Here is a 17,201-nt window from a genome sequence, read left to right as displayed (position 1 = left end):
GACCTGAAACTGATTCCAGCTGATGCGATACAAGTCAGATCCCTGGTTCAAATCCAACCCGAAAAGACTCAGAGAGGGCTTCTGAAGCCTCTGTCAAAAACGGGGTGAAAACTGCACGGAAACCTCTTTGCTTCTGCAGTTCAGTCCTGCAGACGTCTGACTTGAGCCTCTATAATGTCAATCTCACATAGAATTAAATGCTTTTACATGCCGGTGGGGACACATCTCCCTTCTTAATGTTCTCTTTTATCCCATTAACGAAAGCCCATTTTTTACAAGCACATGAAAAGCATGAGTAAGTCATATAAAAGTTTTAACCTAAAAATGAGTATTCCATTTAATATAAGTACCGCACACTAACCGATTGCGCCACTGGAGCTTCTCCATTTAATATAGAACTGAGGCCTCAAAAGATGGAAGATGTAGAATTGGATACTAAAAACTGAGAAAATACCCTCTGCCTCTTAGAGAAACACAAGCTGCTGAATCATGTTGGGTTAAACCTCAGCAGGTCTATCAGATTTGCTTGTTTAAAAATGTTTCAAGGGGACTTCCCTGGTGGGCCACAGGTAAAGAGTTCTGCCAATGCAGGGTATGCAGGTTTGATCCCTGGTCTGAGAAGTCCCCACGTGTCTCCGGGCAACTAAGCCCATTTGCCACAACTACTGAGGCTACATGCCCCAAGAAGGACCCAGGACAGCTGAAAGAAAATAACTAAAAAAGAAAATGTTTCATGTATCTTAAAAATGAATACTTATCTTTACTACAAATACATGGTAATTTCAGTCTGAGTACACATAATATTCTCCTTAAGGATGTAAACTCATTTTTGTTTGTTCTTAATTCTGTATCAGTGTGTAGGTTTAAAACCAGTAATATCTTTGGGAAATGATTATTAGAAACTGAAAGGATGACCAAGTAAGGTATAAAGATAGAGGGAAAACCCACAATTCGATATTATAATAGTATGTGACTGAATCTTAATTTCATGAGAATTAAAGCTTATGAAAAGATGTTTTAATATCTTATCTACAGGAAAAACTGACACAGTTCTTTGTCTTAATACTTAACGTTTAGTAACTAAAAGAATAAACTTTTTGAGCAAAGTACATAAATATAAAATTCTCCTTTTAAATCCTGTGTATGGAAGAGCAAAGACAAGTCACAGTCAAATTAGAGTACTATTTCCTTTTAGGGGAGTGGATTTGGAAGTTGCTTTTTCTAACTGGAAATGTAGATTTTTTTTACTTTCATTTTCCCTCTAGAATAGTACTGGGGAATTGTTTTGACTTTACTTATGAATCAACATAAAAATGCTGATGAGTCAGAAGAAATAGTGCTTGTCTCATTAGCATTTGAACACAATTATTTTTAACAAAGTTATATAATCTTATATCTATAATTACATATTATATAATTTAGTGTTCTTAAAATAGAAGGGTATCGTCACTGTCAGAAGAGAAGGTATACCCAAACTAAATGATAATTGGTTCCAATGTATGCAAAATAAGCATGGAAACCTAAAAGAAAATCATTATAAATAAATTGAAGAAGGCATTGTTGCCTATTTAATAGTTTAGGAACTCTGAGGAAACAAACTGATCCTATTGAAGTTCTCCTTAGAAAGTGAAGTGAAATCCACTCAGTCGTGTCCGACTCTTTGCGACCCCAGGGACTACACATTCCATGGAATTCTCCAGGCCAGAATACTGGAGTGGGCAGCCTTTCCCTTCTCTAGGGCATCTTCCCAACCCAGGGATGGAACCCAGGACTCCTGCATTGCAGGCAGATTCTATACCAGCTGAGTCACAAGGGAAGCCCTCTCCTTAGAAAGAAGACACTACAGATTTATTTACTTAGCTGTTGTATGTTTTATAGCTGTTAATACCTCGCTGAGTCAGGTGATGTAACATTTTTAATCATATTCCAACTGACCTCTGTCTCCATCCTCTCATCCCATCATCACCCACTCCTCAGAATGGCCTCTGAGGAACCCACAGGAGGGAGAATTTGGGAAGGGCTGACTCAGGTAACACTGAGGCTGCTCCCGGGGCTCTGATCCTGGGTCGGGTCTAGGGGACCCCGTGGAAGGGCAGGCTGGCTATTTGTTACTGAAGCAACAAGCTGATCAGTTCACTTTACCAACCTCAGTGTGCGATGTAGCTTAACAAATCATCAGTGGGAAAGCCTGTGTAAATATCGTTGACTGGGTTGTCACATGTTTGCACTTGGATTTACTGAAGCACAGACTTGGAAAGCATGACCTGGATTTGTCATAAATCTTGGGTTTATAGGAGTGGGTAAGGCCAATATTTTTAATCTATCTCTTTTTGGCTCAGAGCTACTACTCGGTTCAGTATTGAATCCTATTTTAATGTTTCAAGGTGTCAACGTTTGGTTTTGCTGAGCAGGTAGGTATATGGAAATTATCCAAGGGAAGTGAGGATACAAATGAATGAGCTGAAAATAGTCAATATATCATGTGTGTCTTTGTGGGTAGAATCTGAAGTTTTTTAAACAAAGCCTCAAAACTCATCCATGCAAATAAGTACTGTCCTTCAAATACCTTCCTTAAGATTTAGAATTTGTCTAATGATATTACTCACGTCTTCTTGGGAATTGCTCTCAGAGTCAGTTTATGAGCCGAATAACAATCCATCTATTTCTTTGCAAATGGCACCTATTTCAACCAGAGTAGCATTCCATAGCTCCATTACTCACCCTCCTCACCACACTTGGCTCTGAATAGTCATTGTCTTTTTTTTTCTGTCTCCTTTCAGAAATAAAGTGTGAAAATTGTCCACCGTTGACAATATTCCAAAAAAAAAAGACAGGAAAAGATTGAGAAGAAATTCCAAACATGGAAATACTTCTGAGTGAAGACCGCATCGCAGTCATGATCACAAGCCGCCTACAGGCCAGGAGCCGGGGAACGGGTTCCCAAACACTCAGAGGGGAGAACTCCAGAGGGGTGAAGGGTCCTGTTGCGATCTAAACCAGTGCCTAGGAACCTGGCAATGGCCAGCCGTCAGACCCCAGCTCAGGAGTGCAGGGTAGGTGATGCCAACATGGATGCCATGATTGGAGACGGCCCAGCCCCTCAGCTGGTATGAACAAGACATGTGCTGGCAGAAACTGTGGTTTGAGCTGCTAGTTCAGCCTGTGACACTACCTAATGCTTAAGTGCTGGGCTAGACCCACCTCCACGGAACCCTCCAGAAGGCCGTCCTGCAGGGAGACAGTCTCCAACTTTCCCTTCTGAATATTAGCTCTGCCCGAAGCGTCCACAATGGAGGGGACGGCATGGGGTTCTGTTATTGCTTAGTCGCTAAATCATGTCTCCCTCTTTTGTGACCCCATGGACTGTAGTCTGCCAGGATCCTCTGTCCATGGGTGTTTCTAGGCAAGAATACTGGAGTGGGTAGCCATTCCCTTCTCCAGGAGATCTTCCCAGACCAGAGACTGAACCCCCTTTTAATGTCTTCTGAATTAAAAGTAGGCAGATTCTTTATTACTGAGCCCCCAGAAAAGCCCCAGCATGGACTTATCTTAGTCATTAGATTAAAGATCACATCCTGGCTCTAACTATCTAACTATCCAACTCTGTGGGCTTGAATAAGTCACTTACTTGCTTGAGTCCCAGGGCCTTAATCTTTGATACCGCCAGACAGTCTAGAATTTTCCACTCCTATGAAGCAGTGTTATGCTCTCTGTACGACTGAGTACTTAAGGGTTCTTCATAACGTTTATTTCAAAAGCTCACATAAGGAGGGGAAAAACAAACTCTGAACTTAGGCACAGCATCTCAAACATCATTTACCTAAACAGTAAACATCTAGAACATGAGATCAACCTAGATTCAGTTCAATTCACTTCAGTTCAGTCGCTCAGTCGTGTCCGACTCTTTGCGACCCCATGAACCGCAGCGCGCCAGCCCTCCCTGTCCATCACCAACTCCCGGAGTTTGCTCAAACTCATGCCCATCGAGTCAGTGATGCCATCCAGCCATCTCATCCTCTGTCGTCCCCTTCTCCTCCTGCCCCCCGTCCCTCCCAGCGTCAGGGTCTTTCCCAATGAGTCAACTCTTCGCATGAGGTGGTGAAAGTATTGGAGTTTCAGCTTCAGCATCAATCCTTCCAATGAACACCCAGACTGATCTCCTCAACCTAGATTAGAAAAACAATATTAGAGCAAGTTTACTGCGGATGTATTGTGGTAGCAATTTTAAATTTCATAGCTTGCTTTCATCTCCGTTCTGAATAAAGGGATTATGAGATGGAGATTTAGGTGACTGCTGTTGCCGTTCAGCCGCTCAGTCGTGTCCCACTCTCTGTGACCCCGTGGACGGCAGCACGCCAGGCCTCCCTGTCCATCACCATCTCCTGGAGCTCACTCAGACTCATGTCCATCGAGTCAGTGATGCCGTCCAACCATCTCATCCCCTTCTCCTCCTGCCTTCTATCTTTCCCACCCTCAAGGACTTTTCCAATGAGTTGGCTCTTCGCATCAGGTGGCTAAAGTATTGGAGATTCAGCTTCAGCATCAGTCCTTCCGATGAATATCCAGGACTGATCTCCTTTAGGATGGACTGGTTGGATCTCCTTGCAGTCCAAGGGACTCTCAAGAGTCTTCTCCAACACATAGTTGGGACAAAATTGAGTCCTAAAAGCTCACAGTGGTCTAAATGGGTTACAGGCATGCCTCACGTATGGATACTCGGGGCAGAAATGCTTTCTCTTCAAAGTTTCAGTCTTAAGCCTTTTATGGAGTTCGCATTGTCGGCGGCCACACGTCATGTAGACGGGGGCTTCCTTTCTGAAATATGCCTGGACTGCACACCCTGACATGCTTGTAAACTAAAGACAGGAACGGCGCTGCAGAAATAATGACTTCATGCCCGGCATCCGCGTCCTATTTCCACTGTTTAACCTCACACACATTGTTCTCATTTCCACTCTTCACAAGACATTTGTTCTTTTCACTGTTCTGTACTTTAAGTGGATGAGGTTCATCTGGTTTGCTGATGTTATGAAATATGGAATTCTCATATTAATGGTCCTAAAATCATATGGGAATACTTTGCGTCGTGTCTTTGCCACGATGCAGCACCACCTGTACCGTACAGAATGAGTTAACATGATATTAAATTACCGCTTCTGGTGTCACTCGTGTTTCTTATTTTCTGAGGACCTTTGTCCTCCTGTGGGTGAAAATGCAACTATTCATGGTCATCCTCGGCGAGCTTATGCAGAGTTTGACCTTTTTACATAAAACTATGTGGATCAGCGTCTTTGAGGCTTCAGAGGAGGGATGTTGAAAAGCGGTATCAGAGGATGTTAAATTATTTTGTTTGATCAATCTAGTCAGGTTTCTTTTAAACCCATTGATATATTTTCACAGGAAATTATCTAAGCCTTTTCAAATAGTATCGGGGGACTTTTCTAGCATATTAACTTTGCCTAAGATAATGTGGGTCAGGGACCCTCTAAGTGAAAGCAAGCAGCTTATCTTGGTTAAATTATTTTAACCAACTGTAAGCTAGTATCCTTCAAGATAACCACACCTTCATCTAAAAACTAAATGGTAATTGCCCTTATCTTTCTTATTAAAACCTTAATAGAAAAAAAAAAAATAAAACCTTAATAGTTAGTAAAACATGCAGAGGCCAGGGCACTAGTTCTTAAACTTGAGTGTGCACCCATGCCCGTGCAGGGCTGACTGAGACACACCAGCGTGTCCTGTGTTGGAGCTTGATTCAGTGGAAGGGGGTTAGGGCCAAGGCTTTCCATTTCTAACAGGTTCCCAGGTGGTGTTGATGCTGTGGACTGGGGATCATCCCTGAAAGCCCCTGGGAGAACGTGGAAAAGAGAGAGAGAGACCAAAGGGCAGCCTGATCATAGCTCTGAGGGTCACTTCTATGTGCTTTTTCTTTAAGACTTTTTTTTTTAAATGTGGACCATTTTTAGTCTTTTTTATTGAATTTGTTGCCACATTGCTTCTGTTTCATGTTTGGTTTTTTGGCCAGGAGGCACGTGGGCTCTTAGCTCCCAGTCAGGGATCAAACCTGCACCGCCTGCTTTGGAGGGGCAAAGTCTTAACCGCTGGATCGCCAGGGATGGCCCTCACTTCTACTCTTGATGTAACTTAAAATACAACTGATGATTCAAAAATGCCAGAACCTGGACTCGAATCTAAATCAGAACTTGAGGATTCAGATCTGAAAGCTAAATAAGCCCTTGAGAATAGACTTCTATTTCTTTCCCAGTCATTCATACTCATGGTCCCCGAGGAGAGAATCCTCCCAAACCACAGACTCTCAGTACTGGAAAAAGACAGAGCCACCATCTTAGCAAACCTAATCAGAGCCAACAACTGCTTCAGAGGAAAGAATACAGCTTGCGATCCACACACAAGGCTTTGAATCTTGACTCCTGTGCTGAATTTCTTAAGTCTTCTGGCCTTAAGGGACATATCGCACCCACTTTCCCTTAGAAAAGGAGGGAATAACTTTCTCCTTTAAATGTTTGGTATCAAGATCTAACTAAGCCAAGTGTAGGTGTGCAAAATGACCACTGTGGCTTCCCTGGTGGCTTAGATGGTGAAGAATCTGCTTGCAATGCAGGACACCCAGGTTCGATCCCTGGGTCGGGGAAGATCCCCTGGAGAAGGGATTGGCAACCCACTCTAATGTTCTTGCCTGGAGAATCCCATGGGCAGAGGAGGCTGGTGGTCTACAGTTCATAGTGTCCTGAAAAGTTGGACATGACTAAGCAACCGATATTTCACTTCAAAGCAATCTGTGCAACTTCTGAGCCTGTAGAATGGAGTTTTAAACTAGATTAAATACATTTCCGTGTATGGAGTAAAGTGTTTCTATTGAACAACAGAGTCTGAGGGACTGAATCTCACATGGATATGCTGTTAGTGTCCCTTGAAGAGAAGAATGGATTCATGGACATCACCAGATGGTCAATACTGAAATCAGACTGATTATATTCTTTGCAGCCAAAGATGGAGAAGCTCTATACAGTAAGCAAAAACAAGACCGGGAGCTGACTGTGGCTCAGATCTTTAACTCCTTATTGCCAAATTCAGACTTAAATTGAAGAAAGTGGGGAAAACCACTAGACCATTCAGGTATGACCTAAATAAAATCCTTTACAACTATACAGTGGAAGTGACAAATAGATTCAAGAGATTAGATCTGATAGACAGTGCCTGAAGAACTATGGACAAAGGTTAGTGACATTGTACAGGAGGCGGTGATCAAGACCATCCCCAAGAAAGAGAAATGCAAAAAGGCAAAATGGCTGTCTGAGAAGGCCTTACAAATAGCCGAGAAAAGAAGAGAAGCTAAAGGCAAAGGAGAAAAGGAAAGATATATCCATTTGAATGCAGAGTTCCAAAGAATAGCAAGGAGAGAAAAGAAAGCCTTCAATGATCAATGCAAAGAAATAGAGGAAAACAATAGAATGGGAAAGTCTAGAGATCTCTTCAAGAAAATTAGAGATACTAAGGGAACATTTCATGCAAAGATGGGCGCAGTAAAGGACAGAAATGGTATGGACCTACAGAAGCAGAAGATATTAAGAAGTGGCAAGACTACACAGAAGAGCTATACAAAAAAAGATATTCATGACCCAGATAGTCACGATGGTGTGATCACTCACCTAGAGCCAGACATCCTAGAATGTGAAGTCAAGTGGGCCTTAGGGAGCTTCACTAAGAACAAAGCCAGTGGAGGTGATGGAATTCCAGTTGAGCTATTTCAAATCCTAAAAGATGATGCTCTGAAAGTGCTGTGTTCAATATGCCAGCAAATTTGGAAAACTCAGCAGTGGCCACAGGACTGGAAAAGGTCAGTTTTCATTCCAATCCCAAAGAAAGGCAATGCCAAAGAATGTTCAAACTCAAAGGTACCACACAATTGCACTCATCTCACACGCTAATAAAGTAATGCTCAAAATTCTCCAAGCCAGGCTTCAGCAATATGTGAACTGTGAACTTCTAGATGTTCAAGTTGGTTTTAGAAAAGGCAGAGGAACCAGAGATCAAATTGTCAACATCCGCTGGATCATCGAAAAAGCAAGAGAGTTCCAGAAAAACATCTATTTCTTTTTATTGACTGTGTCAAAGCCTTTGGCTGTGTGGATCACAACAAACTCTGGAAAATTCTTCAAGATATGGCAATATCTTGACCTGGCTCTTAAGAAATCTGTATGCAGGTCAGGAAGCAACAGTCAGAACTTGACATGGAACAACAGACTGGTTCCAAATTGGGAAAGGAGTACATCAAGGCTGTATATTGTCACCCTGCTTATTTAACTTATATGCAGAGTATATCATGAGGAACACTGGGCTGGAAGAAGCACAAGCTGGAATCAAGATTGCTGGAAGAAATATCAATAACCTCAGAGAGATGCAGATGACAACACCCTTATGGCAGAAAGCGAAGAAGAACTAAAGAGCCTCTTGATGAAAATGAAAGAGGAGAGTGAAAAAGTTGGCTTAAAACTCAACATTCAGAAAACTAAGATCATGGCATCTGGTCCTATCACTTCATGGCAAATAGATGGGGAAACAGTGGAAACAGTGAAAGACTTTATTTTTTGGGGGGCTCCAAAATCACTGCAGATGGCAAATGCAGCCTTGAAATTAAAAGACTCCTTGGAAGAAAAGATATGATCAACCTAGACAGCTTGTTAAGAAGCAGAGACATTACTTTGCCAACAAAAGTCCATCTAGTCAAAGCTATGGTTTTTCAAGTAGCCATGTATAGATGTGAGAGTTGGGCTACAAAGAAAGCTGAGTGCCAAAAAATTGATGCCTTTGAACTGTGGTGTTGGAGAAGACTCTTGAGGGCCCCTTGGACTGCAAGGAGATTCAACCAGTCCATCCTAAATGGTATCAGTCTTGAATATTCATTGGAAGGACTGATGCTGAAGCTGAAACTCCAATAATTTGGCCTCCTGATGTGAATAGCTGATTCACTTGAAAAGCTATGATGCTGGGAAAGATTGAAAGCAGGAGGAGAAAGGGACGACAGAGGATGAGATGGTTGGATGGCATCACCGGCTCAATGGACATGAGTCTGAGTAAACTCTGGGAGTTGGTGATGGACAGGGAGGCCTGGTGTGCTGCAGTCCATGGGGTTTGCAAAGAGTCAGACACAACTGAGCAACTGAACTGAACTGAACAAAAGAATAGCACAGGCTGGGGAACTTTTGAGTCCTGAGTTCCACTGGGATGTGTCCCAGATGTGATGCTGATGGATGCGAGCGTGGCTGAGTAGCCTCAAATGTTGTGGTCCTAATGATCCTATGGGCATGGACAACTTGGTGCCTCTTTGCCCAATGCCATGAAAATACCCAATTCTTCCAACTGCGTGGTTCTGAGTCTGTGTTTACAATAAAACATTCTGATCATAGTCTGGCTTCCCCCAATAGGTCTGCCAATTCAAAGTATTTTGGCTTCTGCAATAATAAATCCTCATAGCTAATGAGTAAGTTGCCTCATTACAGACAGCGGCACACACCAACCAATGGTGTCCCCACGCAGTAATCCTTCTTGGTATCTCAGTGAGAAGGCCTCTGATTATAAGCTGGTTTTTCCTATAGCTTAACCATAGGGACAGAACATATTGGTCCTGCTGGGTGTGTGTGGCAGTTTTATTCCTCTGAAATTATTAAATTGACATTCTTCTTGCTTTATGCTCTAGCCTAATGAGCTTGGAAAATGTGCTTCTGCCCCCAAGTTGCTACTTATAAAGCTGAGGGCCAGATCTCGGATGGAGGTGAATTCTCCGCATCCTACAGGCCCTGTGCGTGAGCCGGGATGCTGGCCGGGGTCCTCGGTGGTCCAGATGCGAGCATGTGGGGAAAGTCAGCCTTCCATTCTCTGTGCCTGCAGGCTACTGTTAATAGTACCAGCCACTGGATTCTCCTGGGAGGCTCTGATCATGGGTCTAATGCCTGTTCTGACTGGGGATTTAATAAATGGCATAGTCTAATGCAGGCTTTGTTTCAAAATCTCCTGGGAGAAGAAACCCATACTTAAGACAGTAAAGATTTCTGCCAACTTGTGATGGATCCTCAATGCCCATTTAAATCACTGGAGCTCACCACCATCCCTCCCGCTTCGTCTCCCAAAGCACCGCCTTTGCCTCCGGCGTTCCCAGAGTCTCCCTTCTCCTGCCCAGCAGGGCTTCACGAGCTTGTGTCCTGTTCAGCCACACAAGGTCCCAGGGTCTCCAGGGACCTGAGCTTCACTTAATGCTCCATGGGGTCTTGAGTTTTCATAGTCTCTGCCTGAGGGTTGCACAGAGCCCTGGAGACAGCCACCTCTGCTGACGACTTCAAACCTGTACTTTGAATCTGAAAGTCACGCCTTCCCTCCAGATGCTATCTAGACCGCTTCCCAAAGGCCACCACCACCTGGGCAGTGACATTTCCACCCTGAAAGCATGCACTTTCTCCAACCCAAGAAGGCATCTCCTGACTCAGCGGAAAGAGCCCTCTTTCACTCAGAATTCGAATCGGAAATCTCGCATGCTTCTCATTCCTTCCACCTGGCCCGGCTTTGCATCGCGAGGTCAGACAATCCATCCTCCTAAGAAACCCGTGTTGGCAGTCTCTCTTCCCACCCCTGCGGTCTGTGTGTGACTGTCCCCCAGCTGTGTCTTCCTTGGTGACTTGTTTGTGGGGGTCTGTTCCTCTCATCCACGGCCTTTCAGGAAGGCACCTCTGGTAATATCCTTCTCTTGCTTAAGATATGCTGGGCTTAAGTCCTCATCCTTTCTGGGGCACAAGAAGATGTCCGCTTGTAACTATTGCCTTTAATTACAGCTTAACCCCTTCACGCGGATATCTCAGTCCAAGCTAGACCACACGAGGGGCACATTTCCTAGAATTTCTATGACTCCCACTCTCCCACGGCGGTTGAAGTTGACCTGTGCCCACGGAGTGGGGTGTCTGTCTCCTGGTCAGCTGCATGGCGTGTTGCGTGAGTATGTGCTTGGTCGCTCGGTTGTGTTGTTCCCTCCGCAGCCCCATGGACTGTAGCCCACCAGCTCCTCTGTCCGTGGAATTTTTTTTTTTTTTTAATTTTCCAGGCAAGAATGCTGGAGTGGGTTTCCATTTCCTGCTCCAGGGGATCTTCCTGACCCAGGGATCGCATCCCAGTCTCTTGCATCTCCTGCACTACGAGGCAGGTCTGTAACACTGGCCCCACCGCTGTATGCTACAATCTTTTTTTTTTTCCAAGATGAAGCTCTCCCTACAATGCCACTTCTGATCTCTCCTGGGTGGTCAGTGATGCACCTTTGCCTGGGCGCTTATAGCTCCCCGCTTATCATTTCCCTGGCATGCTTACCTCAATGAACTAACATGTTCTTGTACTTTTTTTCTGACCACGCCACGTGGCATGTGGTATCTTAGTTCCCCAACCAGAGATCTAACCCTCACCCTTTGCAGCTGAAGATCAGAGACATTTTTCTTTAATTTTTAAAAATTTATTGTATTTATTTATTTGGCTGTGTCGGGTCTTGGTTGTCGGACGTGGAATCTTCATTGTATCTTGTGGAATCTGTCGTTGTGGTGCACAAACTCTCTGGCCGTATCCCGCGGGCTCCAGAGTGCATGGGCTTCAGTGGTAGTGGCCCTGTATTACACCCTCTCACTCACAGTGATGGTTTAGTCACTAAGTCGTGTCTCACTCTTGCAACTCCGTGGACTATAGCTCGCCAGGCTCCTCTGTCAGAATACTGGAGTGGGTTGCCATTTCCTTCTCCAAGGGATCTTCTCAACCCGAGTCTGCTGTGTCTCCTGCTTTACAGGCAGATTGTTGACCAACTGAGCCACTAAGGAAGCTTCTCACCTACATTGCACAGCAACTATACTGCGATTATAACAATAAATTCATGAGTAGAGCCGGGGGCTGAAAGGCCAATGATATGAAAATGTTATAGCAATTTGAGTATGAGGAGAGGGTGTGGTTTGGGCCAGATGCAGGGGAATGATGGAGAAAGAATGCCCAAGAAAACCAAGTGCAAAACGGCAGCTGGGCTCAAGATGAAGTCAACATATGCGTTGAGGGGAACACCTTGGAAGCGTTCTGGGGTGAAATGAGAAGCAGTTTCCTACCCTGAGGTGACCGACGTCGGGTCCTGGCTCTGTTAGAGGTGCTGAGTCTGGGTGACCATGTGGGCCCTGTGTGGTGTGCACGGCGGGGCTGTGTTGGTGGTTTAAGGCGGTCGTGCAGAAGTCATCACCTAAAGAAGCATGATGTTTCTTCAAAGAAGGAGTCTCCCTTAATAAATTCACATCAAGTCCATCTGTGCATTCTCTGAGATAAACATGATGTGTCCTTAGAGTGACTCTTGGTTCCTGAACTCAACTTAGGGAGAAAAGGCTTTATTTTCTATAAGACAATTTTAGAGCCCCTTCTTGCAGAGCTGGCAGGATATGTTGACCTCAGAGTTTGATTCCTTCTCCCAACCTAGTCCATCCTAAAGGAAGTCAACCCTGAATATTCACTGGAAGGGCTGATGATGAAGCTGAAGCTCCAATCCTTTGGCCACCTGATACGTGGAACCGACTCACTGGAAAAGACCCTGATGCTGGGAAAGATTGAGGGCAGGAGGAGAAGGGGACGACAGAGGATGAGATGGTAGGATGGCATCACTGATTCAATGAATATGAGTTTGAGCAAGCTCTGGGAAACAGCGAAGGGTAAGGAAGCCTGGCGTGTTGCAGTCCATGGGGGCCGCAAAGAGTGGGACATGATTGAGTGACTGAACAAAAACCCCGCCTTTCCAGATCTGTATTAAAGGAGTTTGAGGAGGGTCCCTGGGCAGCTGTGTTTACATCAACTCCTGCCATCAGTCCTGAGGGCTGTGCCCACAGGACTCACCAGTGGACTCGGGCTCCCACACCACATGTGGTTACCTGAGTGCCTTCCCTGGTCTGCCTGTGGTGTGCTGTTACTAAATGGTCCCCTCCTGTCTGCCTCGGCCCTCCCAGATCTAGGTTTCTGCCTTTGACAAGAATTCAGAATTTCTAGAACCCCGTGTCACCAGTTCCCCTCCAGCCAGCCAAGAGAATCTCCTTCCTAACTTTCTCTGTGAGTGTAGTTGCAAGAATATTTTGTCTATGTTGAGCGTTTGGTATTTTCAGAAACAAAATGCTTGTTTTCTTGCTAGAATATGAACTTGTGCAGCCCTTAAGAAAATAAGCTTAGCTCACACTATCAACTTGAGAGGTGGGAAGAAAAGGAATCTGAGAGGAGGAAAAGGAATTTGATGGAGAGGGATTAAAAACAAGGCCATCTAATTAAGTTGAAAACCTTGATACAAGCATTTTTCTCACACCTTCCAGGAAGCTGTATCATGCTTATCTTGTGACTTTGATTCCGTCTCCCCCAATCCCGCTTCTCCCATTCAAATATTTGCTGAGCACGTCTTAGGTGCCAGGGACTGTTCTAGATACTGCAAAGACTTTGAGAGAAAATCACAGCCCAGAGGGTTTATGGTGAGCTCTGAGAAGCAGTGATCAAGAGGGGACGGTCTGGTGGAAGTGGGCTGACTTCTGCTGTCAACGCTTAGTCACTTAAGGGCCTTTAAAGTTTTTCTGAGGCTGAGCATCGAGCTGAGCCTGTTTTTTTTGTGATTTTCTTTCTTTCTTTCTTTTTTTTAAACAACTAATGAGATTTTTGAGCAGCATGATTGCTGGGTAATAATATTTTGAATTTGAAGAGAGGTCAGACCACAGACCACTTTTCAAAAGTCCTTCCTTTTTTTTTTTTTTCTGGTTATGTATTAGAAAACTTCTGTGAACTAATAGCTAGGAAAATATTTCTTTGAGTCCAAGAGAATTGTCTTTGTGTTCTTTCTTCCTTTTTTTTTTTTTTTTTTTAACCCTGGGGGCCACCTACTTGAGTTTCCGTTTTGCAGTCTTTGCTAAGCGGTTATTGTTATGCATTGCTAATGCACCAAACACAGCTTTAAATAAAACAACAAGGAACCTCTGAAAGGCACTGAATACAAAAATAAGATATTCTCCAAGTCCCCTTCATGTAGATTTGCTCTGCCGCGGAGGGAAACGGACTTTAAAATTAGATCATCTGCTTAGAAACCCTAAGAAGCCAAGTTCTTTTTCTCTCTCGCTCCTGAAATGGAGAAGTAAAAATCTAGGCCATTTGGAACCAGCAGGAGCAGGGCGGGGAGCAGACAGGCCTTGTAACTCAGTGACAGGCGGTCGGTCAGGGCAACAGGGAAGGAATCCCCACCCCAGGCTGTGTGTGGTTCACAGACAGTGGAGCAGCCCCCAGCCTTCCCGGGGCAAAGTTTGCCCTTTCATCTTCTGCCATTCCCCAGGCGCTGGGAAGGCCCCACAAAAGAGGGTTTTCTCTTTTCTGTGCTTCAAGAGGCTCTTTTCCGCAATCTCTTTCACTTCCTGCCCTCCCCCGACCCCCTTTCAGCTGGTCTGTACCCTCTTCTCCATGCCCCTGGTATGCCAAGAGTACCACTGAGATGCACCCTTAAGCGCACCCTGGGGACAGCCTCAGATTCCGGGTTAGTCGCTCACGTGTTTGGTGGGTCCGTCTCGAAACTCCAGGGAAGAACTTTCTAGAGGACCGGCAATATCCCCTGCTCCATACCCTGCCTCGACCCCACCGGGGACAGAGTTGAGGAGTGGGAACCTAGGGACCACTTCCCTCGATCGGGCTCTCTTTCTACCTTCTCTGTGGAAAGGGACAGAGACGTACTGACATGAGGTTTGTTGCTGTTTAGTCACTAAGTCCTGTCCGACTCTTTGCGACACGTGGACTGAAGTCCACCAGGCTCCTCTGTCCATGGGATTCTCCAGGCAAGAATACTGGAGTGGGTTGCCATTTCCTTCTCCAGGGAATCTTCCCAACCCAGGGATCGAACCCAGGTCTCCCGCATTGCGGTCAGACGCTTTACCATCTGAGCCACCAGGGAAGTGGGTTAAATGAGCACAAAAAGTCATTAAAAACTGCGGTTGGAAGCACGCCTGACAAGAGTCCAAGGATACAGACCCTTGGCCATTGTCATCACTGCCAAGTTATCATTATCAGGTGCCCGGGTTGCTTGATATAAGCTTCAAGTGCATTGTCCAGTTTAAAAGGCATCACCAATTAAAAAAAAAAACAACCCTGGAACCTTTATTCCTTAATCGTATCTTGTCTCAAACACTTGATGTTATCTGCGGGCTGGGCTGCAAGCAGAGGGTGCCCTCGCCTCGGCTGCCCCGCCCCGCCCCGCCCCTCCTCCTCGGCTGACCCTGCCCCCGCCCAGCCCCTCCTCTTAGGCTGCCCCGCCCCCACCCAGCCCCTCCTCCTAGGCTGACCCCGCCCCCGCCAAGCCCCTCCTCCCAGCTGTCCGGCAGCCTTGTTCCCTGTCACAGCCGGCCGAAATGCAAAACGATGAAAATTAATGCTATTATTAAAGGATTTTTCAATTAAATGTGCAGTTTAGAGCCAGATGCTGCTCTCTTAAAGAAAGAGAAGTTTAAGTAAAAAAGCCTGACAGATATTCGTTCCATCTAGCGTGGCAGAATTTATAGTAGATTACAGTCTTTGATTTCTGTGGGCTGGGGTTGTCAGGTCCACTTGCAAATGGGCTGTGGGAACGAGTTGCACTTTTGCAATTTGAAAACATATGGGACATATGGTAAATATTACACCCGTAACTGTTAGGACGCTGGGCTTCCTTTCAGGCCCTTTCTTCTTTGCCTCCAGTGGGCTATTTGCAAGCACCCCGTTACCTTTCTGCCTCTGTTTTCCCTCGGAGTACAGTTTGCTTTATTCGGATGTTTTTAGCATCCCAGCAAAAAAAATCTAGAAATTAGGTGGTGTTTTTTTCCTTGTGTGACAATGCGATGATCTCCAGTCTGTGACCCTCTCTGAGCCAATGTCCATCCCAACTGTCATCCTCATGTGCCAAGATCGACGCTAGATCGACGCTGTCTTACTTTTAATTTTTTGGTATCTTACTGAATTCTGTATTTATTTCAGTCATATGACACATTTAAAAAAATGGATCAAATCAAAATATAATAATCAACTCCCAGGGATTTAAATGATATTTAACAGAAGGGATGTGGGCTGTTTTAAAAACGAGTTTGGTTTAATCAAACCACTGATGGTCCAGTGGTTAAGACTAGGTGCTTCCAACACCAGGGACATGGGTTTGATCCCTGGTCAGGGAACTAATTTCCCACATGCCACACGATGTGGCCAAGCAAAGACAAACCCTGAGTTTGGGTGGTGTGTTTAAGTGGATCAACCAAGCAGTTACCAGTTATTCTTGGCCAAAAACCTCCGGACACAAGTTTCAGGGTTTAAGGAGCTCTGTATAGCTAATAATACAGTCTTGTGCAGTTTAAAATATGTTGAGACTAGATCTGCTAAGTGTTCTTGACACAATATAACAAGAACCCAGGGAAGAACACAAGAGAACTTTGGGAGGGGATCTGTTTTGTACCTTGGCAGTAGTGATGGCTGTTTTAGGTGTACAAGAATGTCCAAACTCACATATGTGTGTATATATATACATTTATGTGGGACTTTCCAGGTGGCACTAGTTCTAAAGAACCTGCCTGCCAGTGCAAGAGATGTAAGAGACATGGGTTCGATCCCTGGGCAGGGAAGATCCCCTGGAGGGGAGTGTGGCAACCCACTCCAGTACTCTTGCCTGCAGAATCCCATGGACAGAGGAACCTGGTGGGTTGTAATCCATGGGATCACAAAGAGTTGGACACGACTGAAGTGACTTAGCACACATATATATTTATGTATACATATATATATATGTTAAATATGTTAAATTTGTTGTATATCAAAAAGTTTAAATAAAGCATATCATAATCTGGAAAAGGAGAGATTACTATAGGGCCTAAAGTTCTAAAGAGAATTCAGGGGAAAGGGAAATCATGTCTGATTATCATGATCAAGAAAATCTCCTCTGCAGAAGACACATTTGGGCTAAGCCTATTAAGGGAGGTTGTAACAGGCCAAGGTGGAGAAAGTTTTACTGGGAAAGGCTACTAGATGAATTTGTAGGCTGATATGTGACGTCTCCTCCTGTGAAACGGCCTGTTGGGTTTCAAAACTGGAAGGGTCAAGAGTAGACCATGATGGACTGGTGATCTCCTAGAACTTACGCTCATCAGTTACATCAC

The sequence above is a fragment of the Cervus elaphus genome, chromosome 30 (assembly GCF_910594005.1).
Source record: "Cervus elaphus chromosome 30, mCerEla1.1, whole genome shotgun sequence".
Classification (NCBI taxonomy): Eukaryota; Metazoa; Chordata; class Mammalia; order Artiodactyla; family Cervidae; genus Cervus; species Cervus elaphus.
Note: the sequence above shows the minus strand (reverse complement) of the source record.